This window comes from Schistocerca gregaria, chromosome 4 (assembly GCF_023897955.1).
Source record: "Schistocerca gregaria isolate iqSchGreg1 chromosome 4, iqSchGreg1.2, whole genome shotgun sequence".
NCBI lineage: Eukaryota > Metazoa > Arthropoda > Insecta > Orthoptera > Acrididae > Schistocerca > Schistocerca gregaria.
The window spans coordinates 760,619,672-760,633,148 of NC_064923.1; positions in this window are offsets into that span (position 1 = coordinate 760,619,672).

Genomic DNA, 13,477 nt, shown 5'->3' on the forward strand with positions numbered 1-13,477 from the left:
CTGGTTTCTGTACAAATTATAAATAGCCTTTCGCTCCCTGTATTTTACCCCTGCCACCTTTAGAATTTGAAAAAGAGTATTCCAGTCAACATAGTCAAAAGCTTTCTCTAAGTCTACAAATGCTAGAAACGTAGGTTTGCCTTTTCTTAATCTTTCTTCTAAGATAAGTCGTAAGGTCAGTATTGCCTCACGTGTTCCAATATTTCGACGGAATCCAAACTGATCCTCCCCGAGGTCTGCATCTACCAGTTTTTCCATTCGTCTGTAAAGAATTCGCGTTAGTATTTTGCAGCCGTGGCTTATTAAACTGATAGTTCGGTAATTTTCACATCTGTCAGCACCGGCTTTCTTTGGGATTGGAATTATTATATTCTTCTTGAAGTCTGAGGGTATTTCGCCTGTCTCATGCATCTTGCTCACCAGCTGGTAGAGTTTTGTCATGACTGGCTCTCCCAAGACCGTCAGTAGTTCTAATGGAATGTTGTCTACTCCGGGGGCCTTGTTTCGACTCAGGTCTTTCAGTGCTCTGTCAAGCTCTTCACGCAGTATCGTATCTCCCATTTCGTCTTCATCTACATCCTCTTCTATTTCCATAATATTGTCCTCAAGTACATCGCCCTTGTATAAACCTTCTATATACTCCTTCCACCTTTCTGCCTTCCCTTCTTTGCTTAGAACTGGGCTGCCACCTGAGCTCTTGATATTCATACACGTGGTTCTCTTCTCTCCAAAGGTCTCTTTAATTTTCCTGTAGGCAGTATCTATCTTACCCCTAGTGAGATAAGCTTCTACATCCTTACATTTGTCCTCTAGCCATCCCTGTTTAGCCATTTTGCACTTCCTGTCGATCTCATTTTTGAGACGTTTGTATTCCTTTTTGCCTGCTTCATTTACTGCATTTTTATATTTTCTCCTTTCATCAATTAAATTCAATATTTCTTCTGTTACCCAAGGATTTCTAGCAGTCCTCGTCTTTGTACCTACTTCCGACCTAGCGCTGCAATTAAGTACAAATAACTGGCGTTGTGCTGTTGTAAAGAGGTCTATACACAAGAAGCAGAGTTCCGTATAGTAACGTTACTAAAGCTTCTCAGTGATATAGTCTCAAATACCTTGATAATAATTTGTTTGTATGTTCGTGAACACAGTGAACAAACAACACTTCTCATTAGTTAGCGATTACAGTACATCTCCATAAAAATACTTTCGTCCTATGAGTCTAAATATTAAAAAAATATTGTAATTAAGCATTAATCGAAATATTACTGCTTTCTGCATTACGCGATTCGAATTACGATACGGCACTAACTATTGCTCCGCGAGTCCCGACCTAGTACTGCAGTTAAGTACAAATAACTGGCGTTGTGCTGTTGTTCAGATGGTTCAAATGGCTCTGAGCACTATGGGACTCAACTGCTGTGGTCATTAGTTCCCTAGAACTTAGAACTACTTAAACCTAACTAACCTAAGGACATCACACACATCCATGCCCGAGGCAGGATTCCGGACTGCGCGCCTAGAACCGCGAGACCACCGCGGCCAGCTGTGCTGTTGTACAGAGGTTTATACACAAGAAGCAGAGTTCCGTATAGTAATGTTACTAAAGCTTCTCAATGATAATAATTTATGTTTGCGTGTCCATGCAAACGACGATCGCCAGCTCCAGCGACAATAACTCAAACCAAATCACAAGCGGTGGCCTGCTCTAGTGAAGTGTTAAGATATTGCATAAGGCTGGATATCAGTAGGCCCACAAGACATAAAAGTTGTATCAGCCCAAGGAACAGTCGAATGAGAAGAGAAATTGCAACACGGTGTGCTCCAGTGATCCGTACTAGGGGCCTGTTCCTTCTCGTTTTTGTCAATGATCTGAACTCGAATGGACACATTCTACAGTTTGCAGATGAACACCGTTCACTACTGGGAAGAGTAACTTGGTAACCATATGACAAGTAGAAGTTCTGTTCAAGGAGGTCAAGGAGTGGTTTACGATAAACATGAAAATGAATGAAATCAAAATACGAAGTATGACACATTGCGTTAGAGACACTGGAGCACTGGGAAATGTAAAACTTTTGGGTTTCTATGTCAACAGTAAATTAAAGTACACTGTACACTGTACACTGTACTTGTATGTTGTCTGGCTTTCATAAATCCTCTACTTTCTGAGGAAACTAAAAATTATCACAACACGACACCACCCACTAACGGTCTACTATACCTTATGTCACAGCCATATCAGGTACACATTGCTGCGACATGGTCACTTGACAGAGTGCGGGAACATGTTGCTACTACAGAAGAAAGAGCTGAGGATCATTGCTTCTATAAAAAACTGGACATGTCTTTGGCAAACTAGAGCACCCTATAACACATACAGCAAAAATTTCAACGTCAACTGCACAACACCAAAAACCGGGATAATTTACACAGGCCAAGATGTGGGCTAACGTAGAAACAACGTAGATTCCCAATGGCGGGCATTAAAATGTTCAGTGCACTAAGAAACATTCAGTATCCACCAGTGGAACTGGTTTAAGTAAAAATATTGACTGACTTCTGATACTGTACATTTAACATTATGTCTCTTCTATTGTTGTATTATTATTGTAAATTATGTAATCCTGACATAGTAAGCCGCACGGTGCAACAAGTTCCTAAGCACTTCAGCCAGGACCAGTTTATTTTCGCTTTTCATTCAAAGCGGGCACTTTTGGTATGACGTGTGATTCCAGAACTTTTCAACATAAATATCTTTTGCAAGAATATTTAGCAATTATGAGAGATGCAAATATCGTCATGAGTGTGCTTCGCCATTTCTTCAAGAACTATGGCTGTAACGGGACCCAGTTGTTTCTTCTACGCTGCACAAAATGAGATGGAAGGTATCTTATTCTCCACCAACCTAAGCAGAAACATGCCTAGCTTGATGTAACCATGTCATTTTCTTCTGACGGACAAAGTTTTGAAAATACGCATAAATAATTTAATGCTCTGTTGTCCATTTCAAAGTGATTAAATTATGTATTGTTACGGTGACAATATTTTCTAGACTCAGATTCGAGACACATTAAGAACTATGACATTGCGAAAAAATCTTAATTAAATGTAATAAATGCAAAATATGACTTTAATTTGTTACAAAAAGTACATTAAATTATATTTTATTAGCACCTTTCTAATACGAAGAAGTATTAGTAGACATGTTGTATTCAGAAAATGGAGAAAGGGACTGAAATCGATCCTGAATTCCTTCTTTTTATTACAGCAAATCTAGGTTTTAACTGTTACTTTGGACTAAAATCACCTTTAGTTATATGCACCGAAGATGACTATGTAATAGTTGAAATCTAGGCCTGCTGTAATAAAACGACAGATTTCAGGATCGATTGCTGTTCCTTTCTCCATTGTCTATATTCTACAGGATCATATGGATTCCAGTCTGATTAAAATACTGTACTTACAGTACTGTGAATTTTCTTTGTCATGTCTGTATTCATCAACAACACATGAGGAAATTCAACACCAGTTCCATCATAATTAACTTTAATCACTAGCACTTCTTCTATAATTATTGCAAAAAGCTATGTTATGGAACTGGCTGACAACACATAGCACATAACACAATAGGATATAATTGCGCGATTAGGAAGGTGACCTGTGCTGGTAGAAACCAGATGTGTGCCTTGTGAGCAACAATGTAAGGGGGTAATCTGTGGTGGCAGTAGACTCTCTTTGTAAAACAATATCTCCAGCTTGAAGTATAGCCTTACAGGTGAAACTGTTGTACCGTACGAAAGGACACTGTTGGTACGGCAGTGGGTTCTTTGGTTTGCTCCTGGAGGACACTGAGTGGATGCTGTAGCACACAAAATGTTAGTTCACTTTTTTACAGCATTTGTACAATTCATTTCCACAGGAATGTCATGAACATTAACGCATCACTTGACACAGACACAATACAAGTCTCTCACTCAGAATACAGTTAACAATGGCTTTGAGGTGGAGTTTTGCCCCATACATTGGTCACACTGCCGACCTGCTGGAAGACGATGCTGTCGTCTAGCTCGATGATCGCGGAGTGTGATGAGCGGTGCTGTGCTCGGAAGAGCCGATGCAGCTGCAGCGTAAAGAAGCGTTTCCTGGCCTGTTTACGTCGATGTCAGCTCATTCGCCGATGCGGCTTCCAGCAACTGTCTCTTCTTGTGACTGGATTGCGATGTACCAAGCTTGCTTTGGCACCTAGCTCTTTGGATGACACAATAGAAAGCAATATCTAATTTGGGATAAATCGTTTCACAATTGTTGAATCCAGGACAGATAGGTGTCCCGCGAATTACCTTTGAAAAAATTGAGGACAGTGTTACAAAAATCGTCACTGTCTCCAAAAAGACTGGGCGTTTGGTCACTTTATGTATGGCACATCAGTTTTGCTGAAAGAGGGGTTGATGGTGTCCCATCAGTACGAAGTTGATCCAATAACCTATGGATAAAGCTTGTAAAGAACGCAAAACTTCCAAAAAGTTTGTGCTTCCTTGTCTTTTCTGAGGTGTCCTAGAACTATTATCATATGGGCCTGGCACGCTTGCCTCACGAACGGAATGCTGGGAATCAGTGAAACAAGATGGCGACACCCTCGCAGGTTTGCACCAAAGTGGAGCAGCGGAGTGTCATTACATTTATGTTAGCTGAAGGGTTGAAACCAATGAAAATTCACCGTCCTATGGCAGAGCAATGTAGTGAGAATTGTCTGAGCCGAACAGAAGTGTACGAGTGGGCAGGTAAGTTCAAGCAGTGTGTGCTGACGATTTGCCACGCCCAGGACGCGCTGTCTATAGTCACGGAGAACAAACATTGCGAGAGTTTAAATGGGAAAACAGGCCTAATATGGTGAGTGATTTCAGCACTGATGAATATTAGTGTAGGATGAGCCCAACATGTTGTCCATGACGTACAGATGTTCAAGAAACTGTGTGTGAGGTGGGTTCAAAAGACATTAGACATCAGAAATGAAAGAAAGGCGCTCAGATGTGTGCATGGAGTTTTTGCAACAGTACGAGGCTGAAGGGGAGGCAGTTCTTCACTGTATTGTATCGGGAGACAAAATTTGGGTGCGTTTTTTATCCACTGTAAGAAGCCCTTAGTGGTTTAAGGTCTGCTGCTGATGAAGTCCGGGCAGCAGGCCGCACACGCCCCGAAGACTTCCTTGAACATGCAACTGAAGAGCTTGTCCAGTGCTGGCACAAGTGCATGGAACATGAGGGGGATTACGTTGAAAAGTGAATAAGTATTGTATTCCATTTTGGAACTGATTCTTTAAAAGAAGTCCGTTTTTACATTGAATGATCCTTGTATTTCAGTGGGTAAGTACTATTCTTTTCAGTAGAAATTCACAATTTTAAGTGTTTGAGGCGAAGTGTAGTTATTTCACTGTGGCAACTGACAACACTTTTTTCTTCTGGTGAGGGGTACATTATGACACGTACACGAACTGTACATACAGAAATGGTGATCACAGTTTTTCCCTCACTATGATTCGAAGCGGCTACCTCTAGGTCGAACACCAGTACATTGGCGCACCTCGATATTCCAGGGAACAGAGGTGTGTGTTTTCAAAATAAAGTCTGTCAAACACTAGCTGTCACGCCTAACACTAGGCTAAAATCTTAAAGGCAATGGGCGTCACGATGTTAACATGACAAACAGTCACAGACGGAAAGATTCAGGTCCTGTGAGATTACTCGAAGTCACCGGAACGCCATAAACTGATCGCTGGGAACTGTGATCGTTTGTGAGGATTCAATGTTATGCCAGTTAGTTGTGATCTTAATCCCGACAAGGGAACGTAACTTACCCAGATAATACTCAACGAAACAAACCTTCGCTGTACTGCTGGCTCCATCAGAAACATGTCCTGTTGACATCAAATTCCACTACACCAATCTACACCTCGATCTTAGTCGAAGAACAGAAAGAAAGCTGGTCGTCTACATGTTGACTCGCAATGCTGTCCAGCACAGCTATATCTGACTGCGCTGCACACAGAGAATGCTGGTTAACGTGCTAGACAAGGTGCAGCAATCTCATTACGGGGAGAACGTCAAGGATATTCCACGAGGTCAGCAGTCTATCTCACACAATTTTACAAAAACTATTTATTACAAAAAATTGGTATTTCCGACACATTTATCTGTGTATGTCAGCTTTTGTGATAATGTATTTAAGGAAGACACTGCACGAGGCTTGAAAAGTTATCAATGAAAAATAGAGGTTGCTAAGATTCTGAGTTGGTGCATATTACACCATACGTTGATGCAAATGAAATTTAGCTAAGATGCTGAAATTTTCTTTAGACTTGGGTGGAGATCTCTATCTGTGTCTCGTCTCGAAAAAACGAATTTTATGTAGAGCGTTCCCTTCCAATAGAATGCACTCGATAATGAAATATTCTCAACATACTTCAGATATCGAAATGAGATTTTGGAAAAGTGATAAGACACAAAGAAGAGAGTATTTTGCCATATGGTTAATGTATGGAACTTTCTTAGCTATATCGATATAGCTGATGCTATAGATTTTATTTGATTTTTTTCAATCCAGTACCGCAACTTTTAATAAGTCATTGATAGCTAGTGAGAAGAGAATTTTCTGGTATTAAAACAAATATGAAATTTTTTCTCTTAAGTTACCGCAGACCAACACAATGAGTTTTTCTCTAAGGTATTGACCTCTCTGGTCGACAGTTGCTTATTTAACAAGACACAATGTTTCAAGATTCTGCCGCAATTGGTACTGCAAGGTGAGTTCGTGTAAATTATACTGTGTTTTGGAAGAACAAGCGAAATTAAACTTGTAAACAAGATAAATGAAGTCGTTAGTCATCCTTGAAATGAAGGCAGGTTAACAGTTCAGACAAAAATAAATCGTCAATCGTGTTGCATATCTGGCGGAATTCTGTAACCCATCGTATTTTTAATATGGAACGACCGGAATTGAAACTTACCAAAGGATTTTCTTCCTGTTCTTCAGCTGAGAAATGCGAAAACTATTTGCAGCAAATATTATACCATATTTCTATTCATGTCCCCACTCAGAGTAAAGTGGTAAACTTCTTCGCCTTAATTATCTTTTGGTCTGTTATATATTGTTGTGGTCTTCAGTCCTGAGACTGGTTGGATACAGCTCTCCATGCTACTCTATCCTGTGCAAGCTTCTTCATCTCCCAGTACCTACTGCAACCTACATCCTTCTGTATCTGCTTAGTATATTCATCTCCTTGGTCTCCCTCTACGATTTTTACCCTCCACGCTGCACTCCAATACTAAACTGGTGATCCCTTGATCCCTCAGAACATGTCCTACCAACCGATCCCTTCTTCTGGTCAAGTTGTGCCACAAACTTCTCTTCTTCCCAATTCTTTTCAATATTTCCTCATTAGTTATGTGATCTACCCATCTAATCTTCAGCATTCTTCTGTAACACCACACTCACTCACACACACACACACACACACACACACTCACACACACACACACACACACACACACACACACACACACACATATATATATATATATATATATATATATATATATATATATATATATATATATATATATATATAACCTTAACGAGTAGTCTCAAGTGGTTTATAAAGTAATGACTGTCATGACTGTCATGTTTTCTTAACTTTGTTATCCACAAATAAACAGTTATCAAATTTGTAATTTCTAATAGAACAATTCTGTATTTTCGCTGCAGAATAGAACTGACCCAATAAATCTCTTTCATAACTCTGAAGTTGTGGACTTACTGACAGCTTGCACAACCTTGTCAACTCACCAAATTAGTAAATCGATGAATTAAAAGATATTTATAGTAAGAAGATCCACTCGCCAATTCAGTATAGGGTTAGGAACTGAAAGATGGTACACTACTTCCTGTACATTTTCAAATGTCAGAGATAACTGAAGTGTGTAGAGAAGTGTTCATTGCTTAAGATGCACTACGTTACAGAATTCCCTAGGAGTTACAACAGACTTGGCGTTTTATTTTCATTTGATTTTTAGAAGTGTCATCAGTGATGAGTTCTAGATAAATTTATCAAGATGGCACATTAAGTGTTGCTTCTTTTGCCAAAACAACAGAAACTGAAAAAACTTAATGATTGTATGTGTTAATGAAAAGGTAGTTTACAAGGCACACAATGAGGTTACAAATATTTTTTATCAGACTGTTTTTATCGTTCAGTAGTTCTTATTCAAGCACCTTCCAGTCTCACAATAATCCGTTGTTGTACTTCCGACACAGTCAGGGCGCTTCTCCTGCGGCAGCAGTCGGTTAATGCCTTTATTTTTATAGTCATCTCTGTGTTCTATTTTTGATGTGTTTTGGCAAAAGAAGCAAAATTTAATCTCGCGTCTAGATAAATGTATTGTATGTGAATTCATCACTGACAACACTTCTAAAAAAATTTAACAGATCACATAAAAATAAATCACCAAATCTGCTGATATTTCAGTGGAGTCCTGTAACCCCGTGTATCTTAACAATTGAACAGCTGAGACAGAAATTTATCGAAGAGTTTTATTTACACACTTCAGTTATCTTTGATATTTGAAAAACAGCATACCGTCTTTGCGTTCCTATCCCTGTAGAGAGTGAGCCAGTAAATTTCTTTCTGTAAATTTCTTTTAATTCATCAGTGGTATTGACTCTGATGAATAGTTGGCAAGGTTCTAAAAAGTTGTCAGTGTGTGCACAGCTTCAGATTAGGAAAGAGTTTTATTAGGTCAGCTCTACTCGACAAGAAAAGTGTAGCATTGTTCTATTAGGGATTACAGTTTTCACGCCTGCTCATCTGTAGATAACAATGTTATGAAAAAATGATAGTTTTACTTTATGAACCACTCAAGACTACTCATTAAGTTTCAAATAGATTACAAATATAAATAATCTATCTGCAACACATCAAAATATGATTAAGGTGTGGATATTCACCACTTAACACTGAATGGAAACAGGAACAGAAGTATGGTATAGTGTTTGCTGCGAATAGTTTTCATATTACTGAGATGAAGAACAGGAAGAAAATCCGTTTCCACTCCAGTTGTTCTCTATTAAAAATACGATGGGTTACAAATTTGCAACACAATTGACGATTTATTTTTGTATGAAACGTTAACTGTCTCTCATTTGAAAAATCATTATCACTTATGAGTAATGACTACATTTATCTTATTGAGAGGTTTAATTTTGCGTGTTTTGCAAAACACAGCATAATTTGCACAAGCTCACCTTCAGTAGCTATTGCGAGAGAATCTTGAAATAAGTGTGTCTTATTAAACAAGTAACTGGCGACAGAAAACCTGATTGTGTCGCCGGCCGGGGTGGCCGAGCGGTTCTAAGCGCTACAGTTTGGAACCACGCGGCCGCTACGGTCGCAGGTTTGAATACTGCTTCGGACATGGATGTGTGTGGTGTCCTTAGGTTTAAGTAGTTCTAAGTTCTAGGGGACTAATGACCTTAGAAGTTAAGTCCCATAGTGCTCAGAGCCATTTGAACCATTTGAACCTGATTGTGTTGGTCTGCAGTAACATAAGAGAAGAAATTTCAAGTTTGATTTCATACTAGAAAGCGAATTCACTTTTGATTGGACTTATTAAAAACACAGAACTGGATTGAAAACAATTAAATTAAATTTATAGCATCAGCTACACCGACGTAGATAAGAAAGTTCCCATGTTAACGTATTGTAAAAAAATCTCCTGTTTGCGTGCTACCATTTATCAAAATCTCGTTTCGATATCTTGAACAGATTAGGAGGTACGAGATGTGATAGAAATATTTTATTCTCACTCGTGTTCGATGGGTAACGAAGAAGCTACATATAATCCATTTTTTCAAGATTGGAGACAGAGACTTCGAAGTCTAAAGAAAAATTCAATATCTTAGCTAAATTTGATTTGCAGCAACATATGGTGAAATATGCATTAAACGCAAATCATAGTGACTCGTGTTTTTCATTGCCGACTTTTCGAATTTCGTGCAGTGTCTTCCTTAAATGCGAATTGACCTTTATGGAGATGATGGGCACTTCACCACGAAGCTGATACTTAAAGCTACAGGGTGTTACAAAAAGGTACGGCCAAACTTTCAGGAAACATTCCTAACACAAATAAAGAAAAGATGTTATGTGGACATGTGTCCGGAAACGCTTAATTTCCATTTCATTTTAGTTTCGTCAGTATGTACTGTACTTCCTCGATTCACCGCCAGTTGGCCCAATTGAAGGAAGGTAATGTTGACTTCGGTGCTTGTGTTGACATGCGACTCATTGTTCTACAGTACTAGCATCGAGCACATTAGTACGTAGCATCAACAGGTTAGTGTTCATCACGAACATGGTTTTGCAGTCAGTGCAATGTTTACAAATGAGGAGTTGGCAGATGCCCATTTGATATATGGATTAGCACGGGACAATAGCCGTGGCGGGGTACGTTTGTATCGAGACAGATTTCCAGAACGAAGGTGTCCCGACAGGAAGACGTTCGAAGCAATTGATCGGCGTCTTAGGGAGCATGGAACATTCCAGCCTATGACTCGCGACTGGGGAAGACCTACAATGACGAGGACACCTGCAATGGACGAGGCAATTCTTCGTTCAGTTGACGATAACCCTAATGTCAGCGTCAGAGAAGTTGCTGCTGTACAATGTAACGTTGACCACGTCACTGTCTAAACATTCATGGTGGTGTCTGTTTGTTCTATATCGTGTCTCCCTACCACTTTCGCGCAACGACGCTCTAAGCGTGTTTTTTAGGGAATTGACTAGTTTGAACCTGGGACCTGTTGCTGGTAAGGAGACGCCAGACCACACATGACACGAAGAGTTCAGAAGAGTTCAGTGAGACTAGCGATGATGTAACCAAATCCTAAATGATCTCAGCGCTAGTTCCACTGCACTCCCTGTAAAAGAATCTTAATACTAACTAAATTTAGTGGAAGGGTTTCAAGGCTTTCCTATTTTTAGTTAGCTGGTAAAATAACGTCGAAAAAGCAGTTAAGTTTACCGTTGGAAATTATATTCTACTCACAAAACGTCGTTTATAAATTGCACTATTGATAAAAGGAAATGTTTTAATACACGATGGTAAAAACCAACTGCTTTCAACAAAAATGTGAAAGAATATTCCCTGAATGGGTTTCCAAGTTCTACAATGGATCAAAGGATGACCTATGCCATATCACGTCTATAATCTAGGTTTAAATTAAGTTTCACAAAAGCGAAAACTATCAAAATGGTCTACAGTGACCCTCAATTATCTTTAATTACTTATCTAACTTGTCGTATATTACAGTGGCTGATGTGGCTTCTCAATAACTATAAAACAGAAAAATCATCGCGTTTCAGATCTTTACTTCAAGTGGCAAATGTGAACACCATGAGTTTTAATTAACGATCGACACTAGTATTAAGCAAAAAAGGGGTGTAACAGCTGAGACTCCTGCAGTTCTGAGTGAAGCTTTATGCACTGTTATGCGGCATCGCGTGCGTTCATTACCTTGTCGGTGATGGTCAGGGGGGCGGCGGCCGGCGCAACTCCGTCCAGGTCGCCCTCTCGGAAGCAACTCTTCTTCATTTCTCCTTACTACAATTTACCAAACTTGGTTTAAAAAAACTATCTGACCAGTCAGGGTCTCAATGTTAACCTTAAGCTCCGCCTACAGAAATTCTGTCTATCCAATGAGAAACGTTATACTTTTCGTGGTGGGGCAATGTTTTTAAAGTTTGCAACGTAACAGAGACGCGAAAAAGTCTCACGCTAAAACTTGCGGGTTGTGTGGCCCTAGTGGTTAGCTGGCGACGTGGGTGTCCAGTCCGTCCCTTATCGTAGGGCTTTCTAGCTTAACACGGTTCTGCTCTCGGCTTCTGTCCTCGTTTCTCCCCTCGGAACTGTGTCTGCCTCACGGTGGGAAGGTACGACATGCATTTAGGCATTCTTGTGTTAGTCTGTGGTATTCCATTTGCTCACTCGTTACTCGTATTACTTTGGTTAATTTAATGTCACGATTTATTCGGAGCTATGTGACATACTACTGGATTTGCTTATCATGTCAGGGTTTTCATGGAAGGTGTTGGATTTGCCTGACACCTTACAACTGTATGGAGAGTGCTACGGGAGACCCAGTTGTTTCCGTACCATGTACAGCGTGTGCAGGCACTATCAGCAGCTGATTGGCCTCCACGGGTACACTTCTGTGAATGGTTCATCCAACAATGTGTCAATCTTCATTTCAGTGCAAATGTTCTCTTTGCGGATGAGGCTTCATTCCAACGTGATCAAATTGTAAATTTTCACAATCAACATGTGTGGGCTGACGAGAATCCGCACGCAACTGTGCAGTCACGTCATCAACACAGATTTTCTGTAAATGTTTGGGCAGGCATTGTTAGTGATGTCTTGATTGGGCTCCATGTTCTTCCACCTACGCTCAATGGAGCACGTTATCATGATTTCATACGGGATACTCTACCTGTGCTGCTAGAACATGTGCCTTTACAAGTACGACACAACATGTGGTTCATGCACGATGGAGCTCCTGCACATTTCGATCGAAGTGTTCGTACGATTTTCAACAACAGATTCGGTGACCGATGGATTGATAGAGGCGGACCAATTCCATGGCCTCCACGCTCTCCTGACCTCAACCCTCTTGACATTCATTTATGGGGGCATTTGAAAGCTCTTGTCTACGCAAATCCGGTAGCAAATGTAGAGACTCTTCGTGCTCGTATTGTGGACGGCTGTGATACAATACGCCATTCTCCAGGGCTGCATCAGCGCATCAGAGATTCCGTGCGACGGAGGGTCGATGCATGTATCCTCGCTAAAGCCCGTCTCACATGGAACAAGGTTCGCCGCAAGTTTGCGAGATGGCGTGCATGCCTGCCGGCTTGCAGGGAAAGGAGCCGTCTATCTTCCATGCCGAAGCTCTCACACGGTGCAAGATCGGCAGCTAGTTGTGTTGTGATGGGCTGCATGTTGTATCGAACGAAGATGGCTGCTTCAGGTACAGATGTTCAGAACAAACTGGCGTTATTAGCTGTTTTGGTGCTAAACGATGTAGAAATGCATGCTAATCACAGAAGAATAAAGAAAGAATGGACGAAAAACTGGGTTAAGAAGAGAAACGCTGGAAAAGGTGTAATCTCCATGCTTTATAAAGAGTTGAGGTTTGTTCGCATAACACCTACTTTTATTTGAAAAGTATCACCATTTCATTTCTATTTGATTTTATACATGTACCGATAATGACTGTTATATACGACTTTATTTTATAGGATAGAAGATCGTACATCCTTTGCAAATTTTATACGAATGGATGTATTGGTATTTGCAACTCTTTTGAGTGCCTCTGTACGCTAGTGTTTATTATAATAGTTTGCGCTTTTCACGACGTACAGACACTGTTC